The sequence below is a fragment of the Tupaia chinensis genome, unplaced genomic scaffold (assembly GCF_000334495.1).
Source record: "Tupaia chinensis unplaced genomic scaffold, TupChi_1.0 Scaffold143949_1, whole genome shotgun sequence".
Taxonomy (NCBI): Eukaryota; Metazoa; Chordata; class Mammalia; order Scandentia; family Tupaiidae; genus Tupaia; species Tupaia belangeri.
The window spans coordinates 35,230-43,238 of record NW_006203800.1 but is presented as its reverse complement, the minus strand read 5'-3'; the positions used below and the strand labels follow the sequence as shown (position 1 = coordinate 43,238).

The following is an 8,009-nucleotide window of genomic DNA, read 5'->3' as shown; positions in this document are numbered from 1 at the left end:
GGCCATCCCCCCTAGGGGGTGATTTCTAGCTTTCTGTCTCTCTCTGGCAAGTGCACGTGCCCTATAGCAAAAAACTCTCCTCAAAAAAGAAATTGAAAAATTAAAGGACCTACAAGCATTGAAAGTGTTTATAGATACTGGAGACAATGTGAGGAGAGCATGGGGAAAGGGGGAGAGTGTAAGAAAAGAAATTAAGGAGGAAAATAGAGACGCAAGGCATTTATGGGACACAGAATTGATTTATTATCTGTTGATGATAATGTGTTTTGTATCCTTAAGTGAACTGGTGTGAAGTATATTCATGTTGGGTAAATTCAACGTACAAACTAAGCAATGTATACTGATTAAATGTATAAAATAAATTCTCTAAAAAGGCGAATGAAATTTCAACATAAGTTCTGGAGTGAACAAACCTTCAAACCATTGTGATTATGCTTCCCTTCTCCTTGCTGGAGACATGAGGAAATTTTTCTTCAGCATGAGAACCTAATGGAACTCCTAAAGGTAAAATTCATGAAATCCTCATGGAAACCCCTAAGCATAGGTCTAAGCAATTTCTAATCCTCCAATTAGTTCACAATGAGCATCTAGCAAGTTCCCAATGATAGCTTGTGTCTCCACCAGCACTGATAGGATGGGTTTCCACTCCTGGGTTTCTATAATACTTCCTGAAAGCTGTGATTCTCTGTCTGTCGTTCTCTCTAAGTTTCAAGACAGTAACTTATCATGTAAACTCAACTCTAAGAAGAATTGTTGGCTATCAGTGTACTTAGCTCCTTTCTTGTTATGAAGATGAGGGTGACAACTGAGCTATTTTCATGTCAAACTGGAAACTGGAAGTCTCTGAAATTGGACTTACTACTTTATACAATTTTATACTATACTATTTTGCAATAAAATTATAATTTCATCTGAATTTCTCTCAATTAGAAGTGTGCCTATAGACGGGCAAGCCTCATAGAGCAGCGGGTCTTCCATACGGCCGGGTCTCTCACGGCCAACCAGTTTGAATCCTGGCCCTGGCGGCTTGAAAAACACAATGGAATCAAGTGCACAGAAACTTGATAGCATGGAGTAAAAAGCAATGCCGCTTGATCACACTCCGTTAGGGGTGCTCCCTCATGCCTTCAATCTCTCCCTCTGGTGAGTGCACACACTCTCCGATACTAATGGGAAAAAAAGAATGTGCTTATATAAGACACCCATTATACCTTCAAGAAACTTTTTTTTTAATCATTAAATTATATGCTGATGATAACATGTATCTTTAACTGGACTAATATGCAGTGCATTCTTACTGAAAAATTCATTTTATAAGCAGTAATGACATACAGTTACTGAATGTGTAAAATAAAATAAAATTTAATTTAATTTAAAAACTATGCCAGGATCGGTCATATACTACCTTAGTGGTGCGACCGTTGTCTCTGGGTCCACCTCTGCAAGAGCTGTAACTTAACACATGTGTACATTATAGCTTTTCACATCATTTTCCTAGTTTTCATGCTGAAACGCCCTACTGAACAGACTGAGCAACCACGTATACACAATGCAGTTAAGGGAGTTATCCCCATGAGGAGAAGCTTTGAACAATGGGACAAATAGGCAAGTGAAAAATTTCTTCTCTCTCTTCCTCTACAAGATTTTCCCAATTAAAAAAATGTGTGCTTTTCAAGCACGGAGACTCCAGATCAAGCCATCAGATAAACTTAGTTGTAATTAGATCAGTAATGAGGGACCAGCAGTTGGCGTAATGGCTATGTCGCTGGACTCCCGCGTAGTCGACCGCGGTTCAAGTCCTGGACCCAGCGACTCTAACTCCCGCCGGGCATGTGTGCATGTGTGCCCAAGATCCCAAGAGGAGAATGGAGGAGAAGGGATTGCGGCATGGCCATCCCCCCTGGGGGGTGATTTCTCTCTTTCTATCTCTCTGTCTCTCTCTCTCTGTCTTTCTGGCGAGCGCATGCGCCCTCTAGCGAAAACCTCTCAAAAAAAAAAAAAAAGAAGCGTAATGAATGCACATAGGTCCTTCCCTTCATCCATGCATTACTCCTCTCATCTCTCATTGACATCCACTTAGTCAGTTAAAGCACAAAAACACTGCCTTATGATCATTTCCCAGAAAGTCTTGGGTGGAAAAAGTAGAAAGAACACAAAGTTGAGTTCTAGAATTATTTTATTTCTAAATGAAATCTAGTAGTAGTTCCCTGTTTATGTGATGCTTGCATTTCCTAATGTATGGCGATAACTGTACTCCCTGAAATTAGATTTCTGCAATTAGCACCTTCATTTGCCTTCTTTCGAAATGTAGATCTGGGAATTATCACCTTCCAGATGCAGAATTTCTGGATTATATTAAAAAACAAATGCATAAACATATGGGAAAATGTTAATGTGAAACAACTATGTGGGATATATTTTTTTATTGTAGAGTTTTTTTTCTATAACAATTTTTTCTGCTGTATTATCTTTGAAAAATCAAACTCACTAAAGTAAAATGTGGACTTAATAATATTTTAATAGTGATCATAAATAATACCTGCAAATACATATGAGAATATGTAAAAATCAATTCAAAAATTATATTTAAAATATAATAAAAACCAATGTGATTTTATTTTGTAATCCCAAATCATCTGGATATAGTTTTTCAGTAGTTTTACTCTCATTTCAGCTTCATATATATTAAGTATTTGCCAAGAGTACAATCATAAATCTGGATGTGATGTATGATTTTATGGAAATCTGTTGTTAGATCATCTATTTATGGATCTATTTCTCTACCTGACTATCTTTTAATTTCATCATATGCTTCTAATTGATAATAACCCTTATTAATATGTAAGTACAAAATATTTCAAACTCTCACATGGGAGTTTATTTACAATAAGAGGACAAAAGAGAGACTTCCTGGGTTTATAAAATGTCCTGTGAGCTGATGTTTGCTAGGGCAACTCTCACAAATGACCAATGACTGGATGACTTAGCAGAAATTTATTTTCTCTCTGTTCTGGAGGCTGCAGATCCAAGATCCAAGTGTTGGCAGGTTTGGTTTCTCCTGTACATTTCTCCTTGGCTATTTATTAGCCGTGTCCTTGCCTTGCTCTAACATGTCTTTTTCTCTGTGCATGAGCACTCCTGGTATCTCTTCCTCTTCCTATAAGGACCTCAGTCCTATTGGATTAGGGCATCATGCTTATGACTTCATTAAACCTGAATGACCACCTTAAAGGTCACATGTTCAAATGTAGTTGCAGTGGGGATCAGTACTTTAATCTATGATTTTAGGTGGTTGTTGAGGGGTACGATTCAGTCTATAACAGGTGAAAAGATAGATGTTTGTGATCTTCAAACCCTATAGAATTTATCATTTAAGATCTGTGCACTTTATTTTATTAAACAAAATTTTTAAGGAAAACAAAATGTCATAGTCAAGGTATTTAAAAATTGATTTTAGCTATAGGAGGGTATACTATTCATCTGACTATATTTTTGTATTTGTATTGTTTTCATAATATATAGGGACTTATACATATGCAAACACTGTTGAATAATTTGGGGTACATATGTGACTTCTCTCTTTTAGGACATATTTATCTATCAAAGTTGTTGGACATCTCTTTGTTATTTAGATTGTAAAGGAGATTATAGACTTTATAGGTTCAACATACTTACTCTTACCATTACCCAGAATGATCCAGGGCAGTTCAATTTAAAAAATAGGACTTTAAAATATGAATCGACCCTCTCCTTCTCTCTGTCTCTGGCAAGCACCAGCACCCTTTGGAAAATAAATAAATAAATAAATAAATAAATAAATTTAAGGAAGGGTTTCTTTAGCAGTGACCCTGAGATGGCTTCTGAGATTTCTCAGTCTAATAATTATTTTTAGATATTTAGCAAATATTTTAGAATATATTAGCAGAAACACAGCTGTTTCTTATTCACCACTTACCATTATATATTTGACAGTTTAATGACTTTGAATTTTATTTTCAGTACTAAAAGATGCACAGATTTATTTCTTGGATGAAAAAATGCAACATTTAATATTCATTACATATGGGCAAACAAAAAAGTCATTGATTGGACCAGTCATGCCAAATTCCATGAGACTGTAGGCTGGAAATAATCTTTATGAACTGATAGTTCATTTTGATGAAGAAAAATACAAATGCACAATTACTTGAAATAATGATTTGGTTCTACCTAATAGAAATAATGCCATTTTAGTTGTAATGCAAAAACAGCTTATTTCACAACCTAACTAACAGTAGGCAGAATATGTATTTAGAAAGTTGTGAAACAAACCAAGAGAACACACACATACAGAAGGAAAAACAGAGAAAGTATAGACGCCCTACCTGAGAGGAAAATATGTTGTTAGCATAGCTTAAAAAGAAATATTAAAAAGGATTCTGGAAAGATAGTGGCTAGAAAACACTAAGAAATAAAAATGTACTAGCAATATCTTTCTAATACAACTATTTTAGAACTCCAGTCTATTGACGACTTCAATTTGTGGGGGAGCTTGAAAATTAAGTTTCAATTCATTTCAGCTCTTACGACAACTGGAGAGATCAGAAGTAGCTTGTACACAATTTGTGGGACTGATGGTAGTCAAAAAGCATTCTGTCCTTCAAATATCAGGGATAAATGATCTGATCACTGATGATTATTGCTTCTGATCATTAAGGTGCAGACAAAAAGGCCGCTGACCATTGTCATTGCACCCCACTTAACCGATTAAAGTCACCCTTCTATCCAGCTAAGGAACTTCGATAGATTCAAAGGTTGGACATTTTCCTTTCCACTTTGTTTTTTCTCTTTTTTCCATTTTGGGAGACAGACATTCATGACTAGGACATTCAACAGCAATTGCACATGTAAACAAGGAAAATTAGAAAGCGATCATGCATGCCCATGGTGAGCCACAAGCTCAGAAAAGATCTGAAAATTCTTTAAATTTATAGCTTAGGCTGATCCTTGTCACAGAGACAAGCCTATAACATCTGGAAAAACAAGAAAGAAAGATAAGAATAGAGGCAAAAACCAATAGCATCAATCTGCAAACCTTAGGAAGGGGGAGAATTTGATTTCTAGAGTTACAACATTATGAGACTTAAGGCCTAGATTTAAAGAAGCAAAATAATCAAGGCATTCAAAGAAATGAAGAAAAACACATCAACACAAGCTGTCCTTTAAAGTATCCCAGTGATAAATCTGGAAAGAGACTTCTCTTAAAGATAGCCAAATAAAAAAGGAACTGTGAAGGAAGACAAAAAAAGTATGCAACGAAATAAGTAAATAAGTATTGGAACAAAATAAATACATCAATAAAAAAATGCAAAACCTGAAAATAAACCTAAAGTAAATTCCTGGACTGAAAATCAGAATAACTAAAATGAAAAATTCTCTAGAGTGATTCGAAGACAGATTTAAGCAAATAAAATAATTAATCAGTGAACTTGAAAATTAAACATTTGAAATGATTCAGTTTAAAGAATAAAGAGTATAAAATAATTGAAAAACACTGAAATGAGAATAAAGGACCTGGGAAACATCAAGTAGACCAACATACGCACTGTAGATGTCTAAGAAGAGAGAGAAATAAAAATAAATAAATAAATAAAAATAAAACAAAACAAAACAAAAAAACCCTGAAAACTTCTGAAACTTGATGAAAGACATGAATACAGACATTCAAGAGCTCAATAAATTCCAAGATAAACTTAAAGAGACACATGCCGTGACTCATTATAATTAAACTAAGAAAGGAAAAAATAGACTCTTAAGAGCAACAAAGGAAAAGTAACTCCCATATAATGAATCTTTTATAAATGATCATTATCAAATATCTTATTAGAAATTTGGAGGCTAAAGGCAGTGACCTTATATATCTACAGTGCTAAAGGACAAAAAGAGGAAAATAAACAAAAACAAAAAAACCTTCAATCAAGAATAGTATAACTGGCAATGCTGTCCTTTAAAATGTGGCAAAAATTAAGAAACTTCTAGAAAAAAAAAAGCTGAGGCAGTTTTTTCACTAAACTTTTCCTGCAAGCAATGTTCAAGAGAGTCCTACAGGGTAATTGAAAGGATACTAGACAATACCTTGAAACTATATAAAGAAATAAACTCTCAATAAAGATAAATTTATAGGCAGTAATGGAAAGCTAATATAAATGAATAATGGTTTGTGTCTAGTTTTTAATTTATACCAGACTTAAGAGGCATTATTAGCTATAGGGCATGTGCACTCACCAGACAGACAGAGAGAGACAGAGAGACAGAAAGCGAGAAATCATCCCCCGGGGGGATGGCCACGCAGCAATCCCTTCTTCTCCATTCTCCTCTTAGGATCTTGGGCACGTCTGGCGTGAGTTTAAGCCACCGGGTCTGGGACTTGAACCATAGTCAACTACATGGGAGTCCAGCGACATAGCCATTATGCTATCTGCTGGTCCTTTAAATGCTGTTTTTAAAAACTTCTGTACAATGATTTCTTTCTTATAAGAAAACTAACTTAATCACCTGCTGAAACGTTGTTAGGTACTTAATCCTGCAAAGGTTAAAATTACAAGTGAGATGAAATATATCTTCTCATGTATATACTATGTTTTATATTTCACACATTTTTTAAAAAATGTAATTTCTGCATTTTTTTTAAAAAATGAGAATAATCATCACATTTTCAACTTGATATACAATTGAGCATATCTGTACAAATTACAATAGAAAGTAACCTTTGCCCTAAAATTGTGTACATTTTTTTTCATCAGCAGAAAAACTGTATTCCTTTTAAGGACAACTAATCCACATCCAAAACCTTAGATATGCACACCAACCAAAGTGGCTGTTTTAAAGCATTAGCTATTAAGAGTCAAGACATATGAGGGGACAATGTTTCACTCTGAGGTTTTCACCAGACTTTGTTTCCTTGACAGCTGAATTCTGCTAGACTTTGGGTGTAGCTGAGGGGAAGAGATGTCGGCAAAACTGAAGAAGAGCTGTTTTACAAGGACTGAAGCATTTTACACAGAGTGGGTAGGTATACATTTTCATGGTGAAGGGAAGTAGAGAGGCCAGCTAAGTCTTCCCACAGGCACTAGGCTGACTTGCAGAGGGGACTGCAGAAAAACAGACTTCCCTTTGCTCACCTTTGAATCCTCTGCAGACATTGGCAACTTCTCCAGCAGGGAGTCATCCAGACTGGTGCCATGGTTCACTGGAGAAGGCATTCATCCATCAAGTTCATAAAGGTGGCCATCCACACTGCTAAGCAGAGGAAAATGAAAATCTACTTTGTCATTCACCTGACATTGGCTTCCTGTACCACGCATCCTGATCTGCCTGGATGAACTCATTCTTTTCAAAGCATTTTGCTCTGTCTTCAGGGGACATCTTCTCTGTTTCAGAACTTGTTTTAGGACTATCCACCCTCAAATCCATCTTGTCCTGATGGCTGGCCCTTTTGTGTATAAGCCCAATGGTCCCAGGGAGCTCCTGATGGTCGGCTTCATAAAGTGAACTTTAGGGCTCACTTCTTGTTCCTCAGTTCTTCAATACATTTTTTTTTTTTTTCCTGAAGTTATCATGCTGGGCAGTAAGGAGAAACAGCCACAGCCACACACACAGACAGGCACTGGCATGTGACCAAGAACCTCATCCTCCAACCCCAGCAGGCCTGTGATGCGCCACCAACTGGCCACATTCAGTCAATTCAGGACGTTGTCTAGCATTGTGGAGTTAATCTCAGTCAGCTTTGAGCTGCATCTTCAGGAGACAAACCATGACCTAGAGCGGAGGAAAAACTAAAAATTCTGTAAAATTTTTAATAAAACTGGATATATTCACTTAATTTCATTACTATGAGGGTTGTTTCCAGTCATTTGAATACCTGTAGAAAATCAGTGCTTTTGCGTACGGTATGTAATATATCAGATCAGTTTAAAGGATCTCAAAAACGATTTATCTCCATGTTTTTCAGTTCTTGTTTTATTTATTGT

General features: G+C 35.9%; 1 pseudogene; it reads right to left on the bottom strand.

The window, feature by feature from the left end:
• Nucleotides 1-7,089: 7,089 nt before the first annotated feature.
• On the bottom strand, nucleotides 7,090-7,704 carry LOC102476864 (ubiquitin carboxyl-terminal hydrolase isozyme L1 pseudogene; annotated as a pseudogene).
• Nucleotides 7,705-8,009: the final 305 nt, after the last annotated feature.